Raw genomic sequence first — 12,828 nt, forward strand, 5'->3', positions numbered from 1 at the left:
ATTCTGGCAGGAACCTGAGTTCAATCCCCAACACTGTAAAAAGACTAAAATAAGGAACAGTAAAGGCTTTCCCCTAACATTGTATACATGGATTGCTTGTTTATTAGCTACTCTTATTCTGATCTGATTTCTGTCCTATTTTAAGGGCCACACCTTGACGCATTGCTGCTTCTGTCTCCTTGTACTTGAGGTCTAAACTACAATCGCACATTGTGTCGCGGCGGGGAAACGTTCTGAGAAATGCAAGGTTAGGTGATTGGCGATTGTGGGAATATAGTAGAGTACACTTAAGACAGCTGTACTGTCCCCAAGCAGCGCGATCTTATGGGATCTTATGGGCCTCCTTCGGTGTGAGCTCCGCCATTGACAGAAGGCTGTCGCCCAGCACCTGACTGCAAACACTCCGGTGATGGACTCTCAACTCTTTCTCACAGACCTCCCTGGTGGGCTTTCGGATCTGGCTTCACGTTCCCTTAATTGGGTTTCTACGGGCTGGGGACCACACCAACCACACTGGTCTCTGACGAGGTGAGTTTGGATGCTCCACAGTGTCCGAACGGAGAAGGCATTTTTCCTTGCCGCTGCTGGGGATTGAACCAGAACCTCGCACATGCTAGGCAAGTGCTCTACCAATTGAGCCACACCCGCAACCAGGAACAAGAACTCTGTCCGGTAAGACCCCAGCTGGGAAGCACCATAGGGAACCAGCAAAAGAACCACCCTCCCTCCTGCTGTCACCTATGACAGGAATTGGGAAAATGCTATTTACATACAGGAAGATTCCAAGTGTTAAGACAAGGAAATCATAATAGTAGAATAGCAGACCATTGCTCTTTCCCTACACTTTCCCTCAAAATAAGAAGATCCCACATATTGTATGATTCCATTTATATAATATATGAAGAACAGAAAAACCCATAGGGCAGAAGATGGAGTCGTGGTTGTGTAGACTGTGATAGGGTGGGGGTAAATAGAGAGTGACTGCTAATGTCTACAGGTATCTTTTGGGGGTGATGGGTATATTCTAAACTTGATGGTGATGATTGTGCAGCTCTTTGGATGTAGAAAAGCCAGTGAATTGTGCACTTTTTTTGGTTAAGAAGGGATTGAACCCAGGGCCTTGTGCATGATAAGCACACATTGCACCACTGAGCTATAGTCCAGCCCTGAATTACATACTTTATTTGGGTGAATTATATAGTATATTAATTATAACTCAATAAGGATTTGTTTTTTTAAAATAATTTTTTTTTTGGTAATACTGGGGAATGAAGCTAGGGCCTGTGCATGCCAGGTAAGTGCTCTGCCACTGAGCTACATTCCCAGCCCAATATTTTTTTAAAATGGGTTTTTAGTGGCTTTTAGCTGTGTGTTTGTAGGCTCGTGACCCACTTCCGCAGCTTGCCAATTTCTGACAAGTAAGAACCAAAACAAGAACAAGAATTTGACAACACTCCGGAGTCATGCGGGTTTTTCTTTCTGTTCCCCAGTGTTCAAACCAAGAACGCATATCATTTTCCTGAGTAGGAAAACGAGAAGACATAAAATACTTTAATGAGATGCATTCTTGAGCAGAACTGCACACACTATCATCCCACTGACCTTTGGTCATTATTGATGTGATTGTTAGGATAAAACATCATTCTTCCAATTAACCCTCTGTCCAAGGACTTAATCAGGGGTTTTATATCATTATCACTGAAACACAATCCATTAAGTGCTTAATGCATGTCATATTAACAAGCTCTGTACACAAGGGGTTTCGGTTCATGATATATCAGGGAAATGTCATACTGGGAAAGGCCTGGGAGACATTATTCGTCGTACAGAAGGGAGTGCTACAGTCGAGATTTTGTTTGTGAACATCATAGTAACCAAACTTGCGGCAGAGTTTCCACCTATATTTCCTAGCAGGCACTGCTATCTTCAGTATACACAGGGAGCGTGTTACTGCTAGGAATACTTTATAATATGCCCTGACGCTCCCAGTCTTTTCTATGCTTGCATTTGGTGAGGACCATTGAATATTCACGCTTGCCCCTTCAAGCTTCAGAGCCTGAATGGTTCTAACAGCTGTAACACCCTCTGCAATACAACAATGACACAATTTCACTGCATATAGCAGCTCTTTAAATTTTTATATTCTCTCTTAATAATAATAATTCCAAATCAAATACTTCATTCATGCATTGGCCCCACATGTGAGGTGAGGACGGTAGACTCTGAAGAACAGCATGGAATATTTTGCTGCATTTTATCTTCCATAGGTACCCCCCTTTAAAAAACTAAAACAGTAGAAGCCAGGTGCAGTGGCACTCACCTGTACTCCCAGCACTTGAGAGGCTGAGGCAGGAGGCTTGCTTGAGCCCATGAATTTGAGGGCTCAAAAAAATGTTTATATATTTAGCACTGTCTACAAATCTGGAGAGGAAGATCACATTTTAAAAAGGGGCCATTCTCAAATAATTGTAGCAATATCAATGATATTGTCTCAGTCACAACTGGGACTGCTACAGCAGGATACCGCTGAGTGGTGCATACCCACAGACATTATTTTCTCCTCATGGTTCTGGAGGGTGAAAAGTCCAAGATCAAGGCACTGGAAAATTCAATGTCTAATGTGGACTCATTTTCTGGTTTATAGATGTCACCCTCTTGCTGTGTTCTTGAATGGCAGAGAGATCAAGGTAGCTCTTTGGGGGTCTCCTTCATAGGGCCACTAGTTCCTTTCATGAGGTCTCCACCCTCATCGCCTTCCATTGTTCCTTCTGCCATGTGCTGTTAAAAATACTGTAACCTTGGTCATGACATTTCAACACCTACTATACTCTTGATGGAGGGTGGAGCGAATACAAACATTCACAGCCTAGCAAATTGTTTATTCTCCTCACGTTTCCAGATAATCAAATCTAATGTGTGCGTGGCAGAAGTTATTTAGATTATCTTAGCAAAGTTCTCTATATTTGTCTTTAGCTTTTCTTACTTTTTAAAATAACACCTTGCTTACACCAAATAATGCCACCAGCTTACACACAAATCAAATCTCCGTCTTGTTGTTGAGGGACACTTGGAGGATACCAGAAAAGTCAGAACTAGTGAACCTTCTCGTGGCCTACAGATGTGTGAAGATTTATGTGAAAACGTGTAAGTAGACAGTTTCAGTAAATGAGTTCTGTATCTCCAGCAAGTTTAGGTGAAATAAGCCTTGAATGAACCTGAGATTGCTAAAGCTTTGCAAGTCCTTGGTGACATTCTGTCACCACCCTCTGGAGTAGCAGAGCATGATTTTTACAGCCAAAAGTCTGTCGCACCTCTCTCAATGATGCAATGCCGAGTCAGTCTGTTTCCTAGACTGGTCACTTTGGCTCTGGAGCCGCTGGAGAAGATCTAAGGGCTTAGAATGGAGCTATGGAGCAGCCCCCCAACCCACCCCACACGCCTCCTTTCCCTCTTTCTCTCTCTTGCCCTGTACTTTCCTCTACTGCTAAGATAAGGGGTCAGAGAGTTTTCCCTCAAAGGGTGAGACTGTAATTTAGGCTTTGTGGCCACTTCCTTCCTGTCTGAACCGCTCAGCTCTGCCGTTGTTGTAGTGCGATATCAGCCACAGACAATATGCAAATGAACGGCAGGGTTTGGGACTGCAACACTCTTTATTTACAGAAGCAGGCAGCCACCCTGTGAGTCAGAGCTTGTGGATCCCCAGCTCAGAAGAACTAGAAATTCTGGGCTGGGTTGCCTGCTTTTCCAATAATGTTCATGGATTTTACGCACATAAAGATCAGGATGGGGTCATCTGAGATGCAGGGTAACATTCTTTTTCTTTCTCTGGGTGTTGCTCATACATGGATTTTAACTTTGTTACAATGCAAGACTACAGCGATAATGTGTACATTTTTCTATATGTGTGCTATATTTTATTTTATTTATTCTTATTTTTGCAAGTGCTAGGGATTTAACCCCTGGCCAAATGCACCCTAGGCAAGCACTTTGCTCCTGAGCCATAGCCCCAGGCTGCATGAATAGATTTTCATACTCAGTTTGTTCTACCTCTCTGCTTCCAAAAATGTTGATACGACTGTAACTATGCACCCAAGGTCATTTTCGTGACATAGTGTGTGTGCACGTGTGCACGCTCGGGTGTGTGTGTGTGTGTGTGTGTGTGTGTGTGTGTGTTTTGCTGAGGATGGAACCAGAGCCTTTTGCTTGCACTCTGCCACTGAGCTGCACCCCTGGCCTTAGGCACAGTTCTTCATTCTGTTTTATTTCTTAGCTCATTTGCTTTGGGGCTGAGTTTGAAACCACACAAAATTCTCACCATTATCTACTGAAAGAGATGAACAGCTGCCTTCTTTGACTATTTTACCAGAAACTTTACAGCCACTCACCTTCCCAACTTTCTCTCCTAGGATATGTGTGACAATGTTTCCACCAAGCCAAATTCTCACTTGTATGCGTGCTGTATTGTATTTTATTTAGTTTTAGTTTTTGCAGTGCTGGGGATTTAATGTCCTCCATCTGCCCTAAGTGTAAATTATGTGCCATGAAAACCCATGTTGTAGCTTTTAAGGAATTTCAAAGTGGCCAGTGGAATTTCAGAAGAAAATGATTCATCAGACTTTTATTTTGAGAAGAAGAAAGAAGCTTTTTAATTCCATGTATTGGGCAAAGTCCTAAGATTGTTTGCAATTTTAAACCTTCTTAGATTTGGACCTGAGAGCTTTCTATATATACTACATTAGATATAAGAGTAAATTTTGTGCACATTATTCTCAAACAAAGCTGTAAATGTTTTTATAACTTGGAACAAAAAATTTTAGTGCTTTTTCCTTAGTCACCTTTAAGAAAACTCAAAGCAATATGTAATCAGAATTCTAAAGTATGTATAGCACTTGTTTCCAAACTTCATTTCTAGGGGTTTATTCTAAGGGAATCAGAATTTTCCAAAGATGTATATGAAATGATTGTTACAGTATAGATAGTTACAAATAACATAAATATTCCCAAATTTATTTATTTGGTGATGGGGCCTTTCTATATTGTCCAGGCTGGCCCCACACTCCTGGGATCAAGTGATCTTCCTGCCTCAGCCTCCTCAGTATCTGCAACTACAGGCATGTACCACCGTGCCTGGCTAAATTGTGGCTTATTTAAATAAATTTGGGCTCATTCCTAAATTAAGTGATATAGAAGGAACTCAAAATTGTGGTGTGGCTCTGTGTCTATTGTTGGAAAAATACGCTGATGCTATGTCTTCTCATCAGTCAAGATTAGATTTCCAGTCACTGGAAACTCAAATCAAATGGGTTTGATCAAAATAGATTCTCTCAGAGAGGTTTGGAATGCATCCATGATAGAGATTGTGCTTAGCACATGTGAGGCACTGAGTTCAATTCCAGCATCAAAAAAAAAAATCTTTTTTTTTTTTTTGTACCTGAAAAGTGTTGGAGCAAACCTGGCCCCAGAGATGGAGCCGGGGCTCTGGATCTGATTTTGCTGCTCATCGCCCCATCTCAGTGAAATATGTCATCTGCTTTAGGGCCACCTCACTACACAAGGACCCGCTTCCCTTCTGGGTCCTCAACCCCCTCAGAAGGCCAGAGGAAGACAGCATCTTTTCAACCGTGAGAGCAAAAGCCTCAAGTCTTACCTCACAGCTTGCAACTTGGATTTTGTTCCCATTCCTGAAATCATTGCTGTGGCCAGAGGGGTGAGCAAGGAGACCCAGATTCTATGCCCTGTGTGACCTGGGGTGGGGTCTGGAACACAGGCACAGGGACTGAGTTTGGAGGCATGGCTCCCAATGGGAAAAGTGGGGTGCTGTTAGCAAAAGAAGGCGTGGTGTTTGGACAGGCCAAACACAGTTTTTGGTGCCCGTGATTGAACTCAGTCCTTGGGCTTGCAAGGTACGCACTGGAACCACTGAGCTAAACCCCTGGCCCTTGGATAGGCAAAATAGACAGAAGTTTATCAGTCTAGAATTAACCCTCTTCCCTATGGAGGGAGAACCTTTCTAAGTTCTCTGCCCGGTGGCTCATGAATTACTTTTCTCACTTGGGTTGTGACACCAGACACTATTTGTGAGCCCTCTGTACACTGTAATCATTGTTCCTCCTCATTCTTTCTGGCATTGTTTCAGTAGCCTTGGCTGTTTTCAACTTTCATATACTGCTCAATACTCCATTGAATGTGTGAGAGCACTCTTTTCAGATTTCTGGGGTCTCTGTCAATCCTCTCCTCGCTGGTGAGACACTGGCTTGGGAATACGGTGCCCTGGCCTCTGAGGGCAAGATTGACAACTTGGCAAGATTGCTGGGCACTACCTGGGTGCCCCCTTCTTCTGCATCTCTGCAAATTTCCTCTAGGCAGGAGCTTGGAAAAACCATAGCGCTGATCTCAGTTTTCTTATCTCTGAGGGATCACTGTTCCTTGTTGCTCTAAATTCAATGTCTTATAAACTACTGTTTTGTGTATTCTCTTTTTAATTGGTTAGAAAGGAGAGCAAATCTGATCCATTTTAGCCCAGCTTATCTCTAAGGAGAAGCCCATCCTAACAAACTCTGGCCCCTAGACATGAAAATACAAGAAAATCCCCAGTGGGATCTCCTGGGTCTGTTCCATACTCCTCTCAGCTCCCACTAGGTAGCATCTCTGTTTTCCTTGGTAGTCAACACTAACCCCTTCAACAGAACCATAACCCTCTACCTTAACTCCCCTATCATTCAGTAGGCAGCATGGAATTCAAAGCAATGGGATTACTTTGTCTTTTGTTTTAAAGATGCCCTGATGGGAATCTAAATCACTCATGTAAGTAGTGCTCAGTTATAAGAGTGAGAAGCACAACACTTGAATAAAAGCTCATTATGCGTGGTTTTTAGAGGTATCTCTTGGTTTGTAGACTCATGTATCCTCTTTGTTCTAGACGATGTGAAATATTATGTACTAATCATCTATTTAAGATGTATGTGGCATCACGCAGGACAACCTCAACCTGGCTGGAGTTATTTTTTGTTTTATTTTGTTCTGTTTTTGCGATGTTTTTGCTTGTGCCAAACCCAAGGTTTCACGCAGGCTGAGTTCGAACCCTCCCACTGACCTATTTCTAATGGCCCAGACACAATATTTGTTGGTTGGCCTAATACTGACTGCTGCAGTGTGAGTGTGTTAGAAGCTGGGTCTCTCTGTGTGGCCATACTGAGAGTTTGTGAAACTTTTAAGAAGTGGGCCTGGTGGTAGGTAACTCGAGGGCAACATCCCCAGAAGTTGGGTGTAGTTTTCATGGAGTGGCTTGGGCCTTGCAGGACTGATCTCATGAGAGTAGGTTATAAAATGTGAGGCTTCTCCACACATCTGGTCCTTCTGTGCGACACACCAGGGCGGCCTCACCAGGATGCTGGAGTCATTTAGATTGGACTCTATGCCACTTGAATAATGAGCCAAAGAAACTTTGTTTTTTTTTTTTGGTGGGACTGGGGATCAAACTCAGGACCTAGAGCTTGCCAGGCAAGCGTGGTGCCACTGAGCTAAATCCCCAGCCCCAAATAAACCATTAAGTAGGACCCAGCCTCAAGTACTTTCTTATAGGCTAATATACTGAGTCTTGTTTCATAAAGATCTCTGTTCAGGATGGCAGTGTACATAACGACTCCAGTGAATCCCTTTGAGTGCCCGCTCACTACTCTGTTTTCGTCAACAGCAGCAACAGTGTTTCTGGAAAAACATAGATTTTCTAAGATACTAGTAATCTATGGATGGAAAGTAACATGAGGAGAGAGGTGAATAAAGATAATCCCAGGATAAAGATATTCCACAAGAACAGACTTTTCTTTCTTTTATGAAAATAGTCATTGTCTGCCAGATAGCTAATATACCCCAAAGGCTTGATAGCACATTAATATTCAGAATGGATCCATTTAATATTCCATGAATAGCAGCATTCAGGTTAGCCTTAGGGTTTGGAAGTTGTTGCTGTAGTCATAATGTGTATTTGATGATATCCTTGTTTATAAGCCTATTAACTAAGCAAGCAGTAGTCTGACTCAGATTAGTCATACAGTAAGTTGTGTTACATATCTCATTAATATCATTACCATGGTGATGCTGCTGAGGATTAAAACCAGGTCTTTGTGCATAATGGCTCTGCCACTGAGCTATATCCTCCATTCCCATACCTAGTTATTACAGCCACTTCCACACGAGAGTTCAGTAAGTATTCGCGTGGAAGACATATTTTTTAATAATCTGTTCTCATTCTGAGTGTCCTTTCTAATACCTCTCCTCCAAAACTTATTACCAATCCTTTCAATTTCTTCCTTGTATTCAAACCATAAATTACTCTATATACCAATTTAGAGTCTTCACTGAGGCTGTTTAACTGAAGGGTATTTTTTTAAATTCCACCATCTGCATAGGTATGAACTTTCAGAACTCCAATTGCACAAGCAAAAACACCAAAGCTCAACAAATGGGATTATGTCAAATTAAAAACCTTCCACACACCTTGCAAGTGCAAGGACCGGAGTTTGATCCCCAGAACTAAAAACAAAAACAAAAACAAAAAAACCCTTCTGCACAACAAAGGATATAATCAACAGAATGAACGGAAAACCTACAGAAAAGGGAAAGTTTTTTTTAAACCAACTGTTCCTAGAATATATAAAGAACTCAAAATAATTAGGTCCAAGTTGAAAAATGTGAAAAATGGGCAATAGAAAAACAGAGAGACTTCCCAGATGAAGAAATACAAATAGCATAATAAGTCTATGAAAAAGTGTTCACTATGTTTGGCCATTAGAGAAATGCAAATCAAACAACACCGAGATTCTGTGTTACTCCAGAATGAGTGGCTATCATCAAGAACTCAAAAAGTTACACATGCTAGTGAGACTGGGGTGAAGCGGGGAGGAACGCTACTACATCAGAGTGGAAATGTAAACTAGTACAACCACTAGTTGTATGGAGATCCTCAAAAACTAAAAGTAGAAATTCCATTTGAGGACTGGGGATGTAGCTCAGTGGTTCTGCCACCTGTCCTGTACGTGCAGAGTCTCAAGTTCAAACCCCCAGGACCAAAAATAAAAATAAAAATAAATAAAGAAATTCCATTTGACCCAGCCATACCTCTTGTGAGAATCTTTCCAAAAGAATAAAAGATACATGTGACAGTGCTACATGCATAACCATGTTTATAGCAGCACAACTCATGACAGTTGAATCTTGGAAGCAGCCTATATATCCTTCAACCAATGAGTGGATTAAAACAAGGTAGCCTACATCCACAGTGGAGTACTACTCAGACATAAAGAAGGACATATTTATGTCATTTGTAGGAAAATGGATGCATCTTGAGACCATAATTCTAGGTGAAATGAATCAGACTCGGGGGTTAAATACTGCATGGTTTCTCTTACATGAGAAACCCAGAATACAAATAACTTAAAGAGCAAAATAAAAGATAGATGTCAGGAAATGGAGAGATAGACCGTGTGGTGATGGGAAGAGGATCTGGCCATGGGTGAAGATAGAAGGGAAGAGGAGGTAAATAGAATCAGGATGTCATATACACATGAACCAATTCCTCATGATGAATGCATTTATTATGTATTGCAAACCCACATTAACAAAAGGGTGAGGAGACTCAGTCACCTGAGAGCATTTCCCTTATTGCAGCAGGCAAAATGAAACTTAGGGTTCTATAATGCTACTGAAATCAGCTTTGTTCCACTCAAGTCAACCAGTTTATTTGTCATTTGAGCTTGGGATTGAATGTAGAGCATCATGCATGCTAAGTATGCATTCCACCACTGAGGCTTATCCCTACCCCCATATATGGTTTAGAAAAAAACATCATTTACTGAATTTCCGCAGTATGCATGGACCTCAAGGCCGGAGCAGGCACACTCTGTAGACTCATACTGCATTGTTTTCTTACACAGCATTTTTACCAGGGTGCAGTGTATGAGGGCCTGAAGGTTTAAGAGAAAAGTAGCAGACTATCAATCGGCATAATGGATGTTGAGCTAGGTGCACCAAGAACTTATCTTGGACAAGAGCACCAGAAAATTTGACAGATACTATTTCAACATGATAATGGACAACTTGGTGAGTCTTCTGAATTTCATCTCTGCATGGTAAGATAGTACTAGTTTATAACCTACTCCTCGAGTTGTGTGATCAGTTATGGTTTTATGGTTATACGGTTATTATCCACTGAGGCCTAGTAGAAGCCAAGAGCTCTTTCATAAATGAATAAAGCAGAAAAAGGCATGCTTTTGCTTAAAAGTACTGCACTCACCTGGGATTTTCTTATCTAAGATTTCTGTATGTTTCATCTAGTCTGCTGACCTATTATGCAACTTTGAGCATCATTAGATTCACTAGAGCAAAAAGGCCAAGTGGAAAAATGTAAACCCCAACTATCTGGGTAAACTCTGTTGCTCTGAGTTCTGCTTAACTATGGAAGCCTCGGGCTGAGGTATAGCTCAGTCGAACATCATTTGGTCAATATGCATAAGGTCCTGGGTTTGACCCCTAGCACTGGGGAAAAAATGTAAGCCTTTCAGACACATGGGTAAATGATTTACAACTGCATACTCAAATACACTACTTATTGCTTCCAAAAATTGAAGGGTCCCAGCCTTAGAACTTGCTGTATGGTAGGAGAAAGTGGAAAGGCTATTCTAACACATACCTGACCACCAAACTCCCAGAAATTTTCCTGAAGTGCTGCTTTCAACATTTTTAAGGTGTTCATCTTCGTCTGGCAAGCATGATTCTACAGTGGTATCTAGAATATTTATTTATTCTTGTTTTTCAAGTCTTGGTTGGATGTCATCAACAATGAAGTAAAACTGCTAATATAACTCTGATATGAATATTAGTTTGCTAATGCAAGAAAGTGAGAGTGGCTACAATTAAAAAATAAATTATCTCACTATCCATGGATGGGAGACTGAATTGAATAAAGAGGGAAGTTTAGGGGGATAAAACATCAAAGTCCTGGGAGTCCACTGCGTCCTCCAATAAATCTATATATTTGAAATTATTCTTTTTTTTTCCAGGTCACAATTTATACAGGAGTTACCAGGAGGACACGTAAATTCTGTTAATATAATTAAAGACCATGAAGATCTATACTAGACTTTAGTTTTAACTACCTGGTGTGTTATTCCACTTTTCAGTACTGTGACAAAACTACTGAGATAATAAACTTAAAAGAAAAGGTTTATTTTGGTTCATGGCATCAGAGGTTTCAGTCCATGGTTGTTTGGCCTTGCTCTGGGCCTGTGGTGGCTCAGTACACCACATGGTGGACAAGGCCAGTTCACCCCACGGTCACCAGAAAGCAAAAGACAAAACAGGAAGGGGCCAGGGGCCCAACACCCACTTCAAGGCCACAGCCTCAGTGACATCACTTCCTTCCAGTGGGTCTCACCTCTTAAAGGTTGCTCCCAACAGTGCCAAGGTCAGGGACCAAGCCTTTAACACATAGGCCTTTCAGAAACATTTCATAGCCAAACCTTAGCACCAGGGGTATGGGAATAAATACTACAAGGACAATGATATAAATTGCTACTTTTTTTGCCAGGGATTTAGCTCAGTGGTTCTTCTGCCTTCCTTGAAAGCACAAGGTCCCAAGTTTGATCCCTGGTACTGGTACCAAAAAAAGAAAAAGAAAATTGCTACTTTTTTGTCTGTCTCAAGAAAGAATTTAAGGATTCAAGTTTGCTGCTCCTTTTTAAGGGTACCGATTCTGCTACATTTATACAATCCCCAACCTTCCACTTCTCATCCTTCCTCCTTGTTGTATGTTGAGGTCAGTATGGTCCCCCAAAGCACTGTTTTTAGGGAGCATATTATTTCAGGAGCAGGAAGAAAAAATTTAATTGGTTATTTTGCCATTTCTTACACTGTGAACCATCAGAGCCTCATGCTTGCTGTTTACTGCCTTCAGCCTCTAACAATCTGATAACAAGACCCAGATTCCCCATGATTCTCTTGCGGCCTATTGCCAACTACTTAGGCCACAGGCACAATTTAAAAAAAAAGAAAAATGACTCTAGATAATTTAAATACATTTTTTAAAATTGGAAGGCTATCAGGAACACATAAAATTGACAGGGAGCTTGTTCTAATGCCCAGGCTGTCCTGAAATTCTTTGGATCAAACAATCTTCTTTGTTTTGTTTTGTTTTTTGGTACCAGGGATTGAACTGGGGACCTTGTGCTTTTGAGGCAGGTGGCGGAACCACTGAGCTAAATCCCCAGTCCCACAAACAATCTTCTTGCTTCAGCCTCCTAAGAAGTTACAGCTACCACTGATGGAGCCACATTCCTAGCCCTTTACAATTTTTATTTTGTGTACTCTAAAAATATTATATGAAGAAAGGAAATATTCTGAGGCTTTTTTTGGAGGCTACCATTTCCTAAAGTTAAAAGAATAAAATATTCAAGTTTGTTTCTAATGTCGGATAATTTCAGCATTTGAAACTGATGTCCTCACAATAACCGAATCTATAAGCAACTGTATAATGAATCATGCATTCTGCTATATGGTTTTATCCAACATTCAATCTTTACACTGCAGAGCTTGGTAGCAGTGCCCTTCAGGATGCTCTTATCAATAAACATGGAAAAAGGATGCAAGTAGAATTATGAGAGGATTTGTCCAATTTTCAACTTAGCTGGAAAAGAACCTGAGAAAGGAATGTAGAATTTACTTTAATGAGTTTACAGGTAATAACTGATGCATAATGATGAGGAGAGCTTTGCCCCTTTAGAAATTCTAAAATCAATATACATAACGCTGATCTGTTAGTGGGTTACACAGTTG

General features: G+C 41.2%; 1 long non-coding RNA gene across 1 annotated transcript; it reads left to right on the plus strand.

Annotated features, from left to right (window-relative positions):
• The first annotated feature begins 421 nt into the window (after window positions 1–421).
• Window positions 422–11,118, plus strand: LOC117285553. The gene is made up of 3 exons (XR_004516627.1): window positions 422–528; window positions 9,933–10,098; window positions 11,058–11,118. It is a non-coding gene; the product is annotated as an uncharacterized LOC117285553 (long non-coding RNA).
• The last annotated feature ends 1,710 nt before the right edge of the window (window positions 11,119–12,828 follow it).

The sequence above is a fragment of the Fukomys damarensis genome, unplaced genomic scaffold, assembly GCF_012274545.1.
Source record: "Fukomys damarensis isolate Sample0158 unplaced genomic scaffold, DMR_v1.0_HiC HiC_scaffold_11, whole genome shotgun sequence".
Lineage (NCBI taxonomy): Eukaryota > Metazoa > Chordata > Mammalia > Rodentia > Bathyergidae > Fukomys > Fukomys damarensis.